The sequence below is a fragment of the Sceloporus undulatus genome, chromosome 1 (assembly GCF_019175285.1).
Source record: "Sceloporus undulatus isolate JIND9_A2432 ecotype Alabama chromosome 1, SceUnd_v1.1, whole genome shotgun sequence".
Lineage (NCBI taxonomy): Eukaryota > Metazoa > Chordata > Lepidosauria > Squamata > Phrynosomatidae > Sceloporus > Sceloporus undulatus.
Genome location: NC_056522.1, coordinates 6,495,595 through 6,507,036, shown reverse-complemented (window position 1 = coordinate 6,507,036; position 11,442 = coordinate 6,495,595). Strand labels below are relative to the sequence as shown.

Genomic DNA, 11,442 nt, shown 5'->3' with positions numbered 1-11,442 from the left:
CCTCTCTACTGAGAGCCTCACATTTGTGTAAAAACATAACTGGTCAGAGGCACCAGATCTGAAAATATGACCCATTTAGAAGGTCCATTACGTACAATTTATATATATTTAAATTTTTTCAGCCACCATGCATGGTGCATTTTTCTCTTTGCTGTTGAAACAATTAATTTGTATTTTTTCCTTGAACACTTAAAATATTTTTTTTTAAAAAAACACTGCTTTAAGAACCCATGTGCATTGAAAAGTAAAATTTAAATCCATGTACACACACACACACACACACACACCAGGAACAGTAGGCTAAGTCTAAGTCCTCAACTATCTCTCCTACTTCTTCTTTGTGGTCTTTGTGACTCGCACAATTGAGTGTTCTGCACATGCGCAGCGCATCTTCGGAAACTTCTTTTTCTGTTGTGCCTCGGATCATTTCCCTTGAATCTCTTTGTCAATTCCCTTTTTTCTTTTTTTCAGCCAAACCCTTCCTGAACCCCCCACTTCACCCCTATAGTTCCCTGACCCAGTCTTTGGTAATGGCTTGTCAACTGCAGCCCTAATATCTCTATTCATTCTTGGTTGGCCCATCTGCTTGTAGCTGCATTCTTTAACAGCTTCTCTTCTCCCCTTTGGTGCTCTAAAAACAACATGCCACATACCGCTGGTGGCTTTCAGTGCTACATTGTAGGATTTGTGGTTATCAGCATCTTCAGAAGTAGGTGCCATTTGTGACATCCTATCAACACAGCCATCAATACTTAGGAGAATGGCCCGGTGGTGGCATTGGAGTAAAGTTAAAAGTGGTCAACAGCAAAATAGCTCTAAATCTATACTAAAGCAATTTGAGGGCTGGATGCGGAGCAAGGTGTTGGATTCCGATTCACAGTGAAACAGTGACCCTCCTCCTGAGCAGATGCTCCCCCCATTCACACGTACATAAACACATGTGGCTTACAAAATGGTGCTTAACTATTTTCAAAGAACCTGGTGGAATGGCAAAGCCCTTGAATCAAATAACACACGTGACCATGTCCTCATATATATCCGACTTCTACATTTCTTTACGTGTTGAAAGTTTAAAAACTTAAAAAAAAACATTAAAAAACAAATTATATGCTTTTTCTTAAGGCAAAACAATGTGCTTGTGAATTTGTGATATTGCTGTTATTTTGTAAATGTTTAAGAAAAATTGTATTTAAAGTTGGATAGCCATTCTGTGCTGGGTTTTTAATCTCCGACTGGTGCATACACTCAAAACATCAGGGACCTACTGTACATAAAAAAGAAAACAGCTACAATCTACAGATACTGTAAACCTATATACACACCTTTTACTGTAATAGAAAACCTTGCACTGTAATGGTTATTGTTTTAAAAAAATCTCTTGTCAGAAATGATTTTGTATCTTTGATTATTATATATCTGAAATTTTAACGTATTTGTATACTTGCCATGATAAATGGGGGAAAGCATTTGACACAATCGATTTTCCTTTGTCCAATCCGATGCATGCATTGCTTTACAATGTGGGGGGGGGGGGGAGATGGTTAAAAGTTGATCATTTAAATTTTAAAAAGTGACCCAAACCATCAGCTTTATTAAAAAAAAAACCTAATATGCTGGTGCAAGCGATGCTACTTCTGAAGAAAAACAAAACAGTAGTAAAGACATGTTACCCTTGCAACTCCTTGTCAGTGTGCTGTTATCTAGCCACGTTTCCCTGCAGTCCATCATGAGTAGGTAGGACATTTAAGTCGATAAGAGATCTTCGAAATCACACACAACCACAAATTGATTTACTTTGTCTTCCCAACCCAGTTTTGATTTTGAATAAAATGGGCTTGGAATCAACATGACATCACGGTTCTTCCTGCTTTTCAATTCCAATACACTCTGCGTCCAAACGTCTGGTTTTGAGGCAAAGAGAATTTTTGACGTGGAGCCAATTTTGAGACAATTCTTTCTTTTTTTTCCCCTCCTTCTCTCTCTCTCTCTCTCTTTCTTTCTCCTTCTCTCCTTTCTCCTATTGTGGTTTAGGAATTATTTTCTTATGCCCTTTTTTCATTTGGTGGAAGATATTGGTTTTCCCTTCCTCGGCCTGCTTTCCTCCTTCCTCATGTCATTCCATCTTTTTTACAAAAGAAAATATATATATATATACAAACAAACAAAGGAACAAATACTCTTTTTCTTTTCTCTCTCTCTCTCTCTCTTTCTCTCTCTCTTTCTCTCTCTCTCTCTAGGATGTGTAATGTTGTGTTGTCCGGATTCTGTATAAAAACAAAAAAAATATGTATATGATGATGTATCTGATATTTGGCAGTCTCTGGCTGCAACTTTAACCAATATAATTAACAAAGAAATGCATAATGTTGGTGTTTTAAAAAGTTTTAAAAAAACATAGTTAAGATGTTTGTGTAAAATTGCATGGTTTAAAATGTACTTAGTGCATTGAGAAATGTTGTTGAGTTCCTCAGTGAAGGATGGTTTGCTTTTTTGATTCTAATGGTGATTGGTTTGTTGACCAGAGTATTCCCCTATACTGTACGTCTTGCTTTATTTCTCATCTTCCCTCCCCCCCATTTCTTTAGTTTCGTTTCCTTCAAGACCTAGCATAGCGTTTATCTACTGATACATGTAATACCGTTCCTTAAAACCAGGTTGTGGAAACGTTTCATCTGGGGGGGAAAAACAAAAAATGTTTTGCGTCATGGTTTGCATTCAGTTCCATCTTCTCTTTCTGTTGCAAAGTTTCAGGTCTGAAGCAACTAGCTACTTTCATAAGTTCCATTAAATCGCTGCTGAGACCTTAGGCTGGATATTTTGAGAGAACAGCATAGATATATCAGAATTTTTGAAATTTGAGGGACTTTGGAGATCATCTAGTCCAGTGGTTCCCAAATTTTGGTCCTTCAGATGTTTTGGGCTTCACTCCCAGAATTCCTAACTGTTGACCAAGATTGCTAGGGCTTCTGGGAGCTGAAGACCAAAAGACCTAGAGGACCAACATTTGGCAACCACTGATCTAGTCCAAGCCTCTTTGTGGTGCAGAAATCCTTCCTTAACAGATGACTTAAATCACTGGTTTGCAAACCTTTGTCTTGCAGATATTTTGGACTTCAGCTTCCAGAAATCCTGACCGCTGGCCAGAGTCCCTGGGAGCTGATATCCAAAACATCTGGAGGAGTAAAGTTTGGGAACCAATGGTTTAAACATATTCAGTAAGGGACAACACATCACTGCTCCCCTGTCAAACTACCCTTTCTGCTATGAGATTTCATTTTGTGTTTAACCAATATCTGTTTCCTTCCAAGTTCACCTGTTGGTTCTAAAAATTCCTGTCTTGTGGAGCAGCAGCTAACAAAGCTGCTCCATCTTCTGTATAAAAGTCCTTCAGGTACTTCATGATCTGTCAGCGTCTCACTCAGACTCTTCTTTTCTCCAGCTTAAATATACCCACCTCTTCCAACCTTTCCTCATTATTCATAGGACCTAGTTTCTAGACCCCTTACCATTCTGGTTGCCACCTTCCGGATCGGCTCTACTGTCAATCTCTTTTGTAAAATGTCATGTGCAAAACTGTACATGGTACACAGTACTCCAGTCATGTATCCCCAGTGTCGAATATAGTCAGACTCCTATGCTCTGCACACGTTTCTGCTAATGTGACCTAACATTCATTTATTGTGTGTTCATGTATTTGTGTGTGTGTTCGAACTCTTGTCTGTCTAAAATGATTTGCCATTTTGTTTTTGTTTTTAAATTCGTCATAGATGTTTCAAGATTTCAAAAAGTCTCCACATCTTGTGTAAACAATAAAACTACCCACATTAAAAAAACTATTTCGGTAGCCAAGGTGCTGCTGCTCTTCAGGTTTACAATCCACCTGATCAGGGGGCCATAGGGGACAAGCTTACATTTTAGTAGGTTCATCAGGACCATGTGCCAACTTTCCTACTATGGGCAACTTCAGCAGGTGTCAGGGCTGCCTTTTTGTCCCTGGCAGCATCCCAGGGCTGCCTGATCTGCCAAAAAAGAAATGTGGGGAAATGGTAGTGACTAAAACATCCGCTTCCTCATTTGAGAACAGTTTTAAAAACAAACATTAATTAGTTCAGCTAATTTAAAAGGCCTATCACCATTCCTAGGGCCCTTTTACACTCATCCATTGTAGCAATAGGATTCCACTTTGAGTGCCATAGTTCCCTCCTGTGGAACCCTGGGATTTGAAGTTTCAGGAGGTATCTAGAATTCTTAGCCAGAGAATAATAGTTGCCCAACACACGACAAATCCCAGGATTCCAGAGGATATAGCTAAATGTGCTCATCAATTGGGTAGTGTGAACACTGGACATTTTGAGGAGAGACCGTTTACTCCATTTTACTTTGAGGGGATTCAAGGGCTGTAAAAACCATCTTGGGAGGCTGCATTTTCCCATCCTTGACCTAATTGTACTGTACTGTATCTCATCATTATAGAAATGAGCCCTTTGTCCATTCTAGCAACACTGCTGAGGACTTGCACAACTGAAATAACTGTATCTATTCCCCATCCTTCCCTGAATTCCCCCTACCACAGTCCTTGGGCTACAAGGATGACAGCACTGTGCATGAGCATACCCTTCCAAACCTCATTGGCATAAACCAATTTATTTTGCAGGTGTCTTTGGAACAGCTGGACAATCCAGCTCTTGTGTAATTTCCATGATCAGTACCTAAGTTCTGGCTCAAGGCACTGGACATTAATGTCTCATTCCAGGGCCTGGAGACCTCAGATCATGCTGCAGAATTTGTGCAAGAAAAGGTAACCTCTTTGAAATGTGTGCATGCATTTGTATGTGCATGCACACACACTTACTTTGTGTTACTTCTCAGATATGTAAGGATAGCCAAGAAGGCACCAATCTTCACGTATAATCTGCAGTAGTTTCTCAAGCACTTAGCTCAGAGGTGTCTCTCTGGAAAAGGTGGCACTTTGGGTCCCCTAAGCAGCACTGAGCTGAATTGGGATTCATTCTGGACTACCATCAATCCTTGGATGGTCTGTAGTCCAGTTCAGAAACCTATGAATCCGGTTAGAAAGTATTTTCAGAATCTATTGTAACCTGTGTGAATTGAATCTGTACTAATTATTAAACAGGCTGTATTTAAACCACACATGTATGGAAATTTTAAATTTGTTTAACAGATACAGTCTCCTGTCCCTCACTTTAACTACTACCGCCTTGAATCCAACTGTGGGAGAAAGACAGGATATAAATCCTTTAAATAAATAAATAAATTACTACTAATACTACTTCCTCCTCCCTTAACCTTTAATGATGAGTCAGAGTATAAAAACTATTCTGATAGCAAAAGGCAGTGTCTCTGAGTGTTAAGAAGGAGTTTGTCTCTGTGCAGATAAATTGATAGACAACTTGTAGCCCTCCAGATGTTGTTGGACTGCAGTCTGATGCCATCTAGAGAGCTACAGCTGGCTCAACCTTACTCTGCAGCAGGGGATGAGCAAACTGAAAAAAAAGCAAGGATCCAATTTCAGGTGCCCAACCCTCCATAGGCTGCATTAAGACCCCAATTTTAACAAATTGAAACCAGATATGGATTCTAGTCTATTTTTGTTTTGCTTCTTACACATTTTTGAAGCTTTACCAGGGCCCCACAACATGCCCTTGACTCATGCATGAGTTCGACTTACACAGAGACATATGAGGTACATTAAATAACAGAATGCATCTTGCAGTAAGCATAGAATATATTCAACCACTGGAAAATATTGGATACTGGAAAATATCAGAGTCTGGGAAAGTTACCTTTTTGTCTACAATTCCTACAACCCCCACTACTAATGGCCATGCTGGCTAAAGGATTCTGGGACTTGTGGTGCAAAATAAGATCCCCCCCCCCCAATACTGTAATATACTGTATTGCCTGGATCTAATTAAGGACACAACTATTCACTGACTAATTCTGAAAACTTTCATCATAGTAAAAACCCTTGCTTGTCTACAAGCTGGTCCAGAGATTGACCAGCATGCTCATTTCTTACATCAAACGAGATAACAAGGGTGGTGGCACATGCACCATCCATCTCATGCATAGGATTGTCACACTGAAAACTGGAGAGTGCTTCTGCACCTTTAATGGTTGTGTAGAACGCAGAATTGCATTATGTGTTGCTTGTCATGCAACCAGGTACCAAGCAACACTAGCTGAAATTGCCCCTTCTACACAACCATTAAAGGTCCAGGAGCCCTCTCCAATTTTCACTCTGGCAACCCTACAGAAGTGATGTGTGACCCAGATACCCATAAAATTAGCCTGATGGCCATTAACTTTCAACCTCAAAAACAACTAAGATGGTGGAAAGAAATCAGAAATCAAGTGAATTATACTTATACCTCCATACCCACACACTTATTTATTTTATCTACAAAAAAAGTATCCTGCCTTATAGCTGAAGAGCTCAGAGTGACATATAATAAATAAATTTGGAACTATTTAAAATAATAACAATAATTTAAAAGAATATTATTATTATTATTATTATTATTATTATTATTTGTACCCCCCCAATATCAAAGATCTCAGGATAGCTTCCTAAAGGCATAGGAAATCATTTATCACTTAAAGCAATTTAAAATAACGTAAACCCCAGTACAAACAGACTAATGTTATTTAGGATGAATTTTGTTCCGCACACCTGTAACCCCAATCGTAAATGTAGTATTTGCAAATAAGAACAATTAGGTCTTCTCTCTCTAGAGTACATTATATACAAGGAAATAACTGTGTTAGTCTTTATCAGTATACAAAGGGATTTTGTAAGATCTGACTGAGACTGCACCTGTAGTGCAGAAATAATCAGGTTTGACACCACTTATAACTGCCATGGCTCAATGCCATAGAACTGTGGGATTTGCAGTTTGTTGTGGCACTAGAGCTCTCTGACAGGGAAAGCTTAATGTCTCACAAAACTACCATTTCCAGAATTCCATAACATTGAACCTTGGCAATTAAAATGGTGTCAAACTGGATTATTTCTGCAGTTTGAAGTTTCGATTTCATTAGGGCCTGAACACACAGGCCAAAATAAAGCTGCTTCAGGTCATTTCGGAGGTATGCTGTTTAAATGCTGCATGCGTCCTAAGAGGTTGGAAGCTGCACTAAAGCCATACTCCAGTCCTAAGGAGTGGAGAGCAGCTTTTGCGCAGCTTCTGGCCTCTTAAGATGCATGTGTCATTTAAACAGCATACCTCTAAAATGACCCGAAGCAGCTTTATTTTGCCTTGTCTGTTTGGGCCCATAAATCTACCTTCACAGACTCAGTTGCACCTGATGAAGTGACTGAATCTTATGCTACAAACTTCTTTCTCTCAGTCTTAAAGGCACAACAAGAGCCCAGAGTAAATTACCTATATCTGGTTCCCATTGAGGATGCATCCAGACTGATTGAATAGTCTGAGATTTTGTCCTTTTCTTTCTGATTAAATAAACTGACCTAGGGAGCTGGTATCTGATTTCACTCAGAGCTGATAGAAAATGTTCTGGAATAAACAAACCCCCATATGGATCTAGAGAATAAAATCAGAAAGGACAGGAACTACATCTGGGAGTTTCTGGTCTTTTCAATGCGGATGCACCCTGAAATTGGCAGGACACACTGGTTATGATTTTGTGTGTGTGTGCGCGCACCTTCAAGTCACCTCCATAGATTTCATAGGGGTTTTCTTAGGCAAGGAGTCCTCAGAGGAGATTTTGCCAGTTCCTTTCTCTGAAATATAGCCTATAGTATCTAGTATTCATTGGCGACCTCTCATCCAGATACTAACCAGGGATGACCATGCTTATCTTCCAAGATCAAACAGGATCTGATGCCTTTAGGGCATTTAGGTAGTCGTGATTTTACTGAAGTCCTGTTGACTTCAAAGGGGGGGGGGGGGAGTGGTGACTAAAAACCAGTCCGTGTCTAATTCTTGTTTTTCATTGGAATTTTAAGAACAACGTAAACTCCAGAGTGTGATTCATTTTTTCTTCCATCTATTTTTGTGACTATCCACTTGTTTATGTGGCTATAGCTTCTTGCTTCAGACTTGAATTTGCCCATAACTGTCTCTTTCCCTGTTCCATGTGCATGGTTTTTTTAAACGTGATTTCTGCTGCTGAAATTAATGTCTTTTTCTTTAAAGAACAAAGAAATACGTATTAATTGTCGCTGTCAGCTGCATAATGGTCATTAGGTTTTGGTTTTGGTTTTTCTTCACCAAGCTGTTTTCAATGAAAGTCAGTGGCTGTCTTCCCTTGGACACTAATGAATGTATATATTGTTAAGTGCAGAATACACAGGAGAGTGGCTGAGTTAAGGATCAGAGGGGGTTTTGTAAAGCCTGTTTATTTTTTTAAAATGAGTTGGAGCATTTAATATTTTTACCACCATTTACGTGGTTTTGGGGAACCCAGATTATGTCAAGATCTCATGCCAAAACAAGCCAAAATTTGTTTGAGTTGAGCGTCTTTCTTCCACAAACCATATTTTAAATGATACTTTAACTGTCATTTTAAATGTTTTATTGAAACATGTACTGATGAAAAGAAACAAACAAACAAAAACACAAAAAAAAACATAAAATGTCATCTTGACAAAAGATTTATACATGACTCAGAAAGTATTTATTTCAATTTTGTACCTTTCCATTTTAATACATTATACTGTATTGACTCAACTGAGATAATATAAACAGTTCATTTTAATAATATCCTGGTGTTGGGCTGATTATTTTTCTCCACCGAGTTCTTCGCATGGATGGTGAGAAGCTTTATGAGCGTCAGTTGGAAACAAGTCTCAAAAGGTAAGGAGGTAAAAATATTGGCTACTGAGTCTGAGGCCTGTCCGTATCGCACAATTATAGTGCTATGGTTCCATCCCATGGAGTCCCAGGATTTGTAGTTTAATGAGAAGCTAAAGAATTTTCTGCTACAGAGCTCTAGTGCTATAGTTCAGGGAGACAATAATTTCTAGAAGAGAATTCTGTGTACCGCATCGAACCAGAAGAAAAGAGATCCCACCTAAACATTAGGAGGAACGTCCTTACAGTAAGAGCTGCTCAACAGTGGAAGACGCTCCTGTGAAGAATTTGGTGGAGTCTCCTTCTTTGGAGGTCTTTAAACAGATGGCCATCTGTCAGGGAAGCTTTGATTGTGTCTTCCTGAATGGCATTGGACTGGATGGCCCTTGGGGTCACTTCCAACTCTATGATTCACAAAACCCTGGATTCTATAGCATGCCACCATTTTGCTGTTCTGCCATTTACATGGCCGAGCTGGGAAGTGGGAACTGAACCCTGGTCTAGAGTCACAGTCCAACACTCAAATCCCTACGACATGCAGGGTCTCTATGAAAGAGAGGCCTGTTACAGACTGCCAAAATAAAGCTGCTTCGGGTCTCTTTGGAGGTATGCTATTTAAATGATGCATGGGTCCTAAGAGTCCGGAGGTCGCGCCAAAGCCACACTCCATTCCTAAGCACTGGAGTGCAGCTTTGGTGCAGCTTTCGGATTCTTAGGATGCATGCATCATTTCAACAGCATACCTCCAAAGAGGCCCGAAGCAGCTTTATTTTGGCAGTCTGTATGAGTATAACCTAACTGCATTTTGGGGCCAGCATGGTGTAGTGGTTTCAGCCTGAGTGTATGACTCCGGAGAGCAGGGTTTGACTCTCCACTTGGCCATGGAAGCCCATTGAGTAATCTTGGCCAAGTGACACTCACTCAGCCTTAGAGGAAGCTAAAGTCAAACCCCCTCTGAACAAATCTTTCCAAGAAAACCCTCTAATAGGGTCACATTAGGATCTCCATAAGTCAGAAACTACCTGAAGGAACACAACAACAAAATAGAGTTAGTATTGCCAGGTGAAATAAGGGACCGAGCTCCTGTTCCTTTAATGCTTCTGTAGAAGCTGAAATTTCAGCAAGTGGTTTTTGCCATTGAAGCAACACCTGCTTGCATGGTGAGAAATTTTCTTCTTCTACAAACTCATGAAAGGGACAGGAGCCCTGTCCTTTATTTTACCTGGCAATCTGAAATGCATTTAAAAAGTCAAGCTAATATGGACTTAATTGAAGCACTGTAATACTTCATGTACAATAAATGTTACATAAGGTACCACTGGGCACTGCTGGACAAATCTTGACTTTCCTTTTCACCATCATGTTTTAAATCCTGTGTGCTTCCCACCAACTTTATGAAAGAATTCACACATTTTGACAAGTTTTGATCAAAAACAAACCAAAGTTTGGGACCATTTACATAGGGCAATGGAACAAACGAAGTTCACAAACATCTACATTGGGCACATTCAGCAGATACAGATGTTCCTGGCATGGAGAAGACCATGTTGTAACTGTTAAAGGTGAGGAACCCCTCAGGAAAAATTGGTGAGAACTCTAATCCAGTCCCTCAAACATCACTGAAGGCACCGAAATTCAAAGGCAGACTTGAACGCTAAATTCAAAATGCAGCAGTCAAAGCCCTCTGGCTTCCAGGTTTTAATTGTACTTTTTGCTTTATTTATGAAAGATTTTGTGATTTTGGAGACTTTTATCAAAGTATGAACAAGGTGAGATCCTGACCCATCTTACATCTGAGAAAACTGGAGAGTATGGATCCCATAATGAGGAAGGAAACACTATAGATATTCAGTTGGCAGAGGGGAGTGAAACCCATCCTTATCCTGTCCGTGACAGAGATCGCGTGAAAGACATTCATACCTTCATGTTGATCCTGCCATTAAACTGTCAGTGAAGTGGACGGAACGATTCCACTTCCCTGACGGGACAATGACAAGATCAGTGCAACGTCATGTGAAAGTCATTCACACGATCAATCATATAAGTTATAAGGACAGGACAAGGACGTTCTTTCTTCCATCTGACGTCTCCACTGACGGCTTTTTCCTGTTGTGGTTTCTTCTGATTATGTCTTCAGACCTGTTTCATATAGTTGAATTCATAGTGCTAAGTTCAAATGAATTGAACTCAGGTCCATTCTGTAGTCGTTTTGCCTTCTAGAGAGGAGGCACATCAAACCAGCATAGTCTGTTCCACAGATGCAATTCCAAGATCTCTGCCTGTAGGAACGGGAAAAATCTTCTCATTCTCAGTTTTTTTCCTGAATTCAAAAATTTTAAACCTCAGATTCTTTCCACCCTTAATCTGATATCTGTGAATTAGGGAAATTTCTTCAAAAATGACTTGAAACGTCTGTCTCATTTGCACCAGAGAAATTCAGTTTATTCAATTATTCCCAACATGAAGGAAATCATGTTGTACCTGTCTGCCTTAGAGATGAGGAGACACCCAGAAATAGCTGCAGGGTGGGGACATTGCCTCCCCAAATAAGATATAATAATAATAATAATAATAATAATAATAATAATAATAATAATAATAATAA

General features: G+C 39.6%; 1 protein-coding gene and 1 long non-coding RNA gene across 2 annotated transcripts in view; both read right to left on the bottom strand.

The window, feature by feature from the left end:
* C1H8orf74 (chromosome 1 C8orf74 homolog) overlaps positions 1-11,442 on the bottom strand; it is a 601,672-nt gene that overhangs the window by 369,755 nt on the left and 220,475 nt on the right. The window lies entirely within an intron of this gene.
* The window catches only part of LOC121930226, a 29,200-nt gene that overhangs the window by 11,999 nt on the left and 5,759 nt on the right, over positions 1-11,442 (bottom strand). The window contains exon 2 of the long non-coding RNA XR_006103903.1: positions 3,912-4,019. This is a non-coding gene — a long non-coding RNA (uncharacterized LOC121930226). The remainder of the gene's footprint in view (positions 1-3,911; positions 4,020-11,442) is intronic.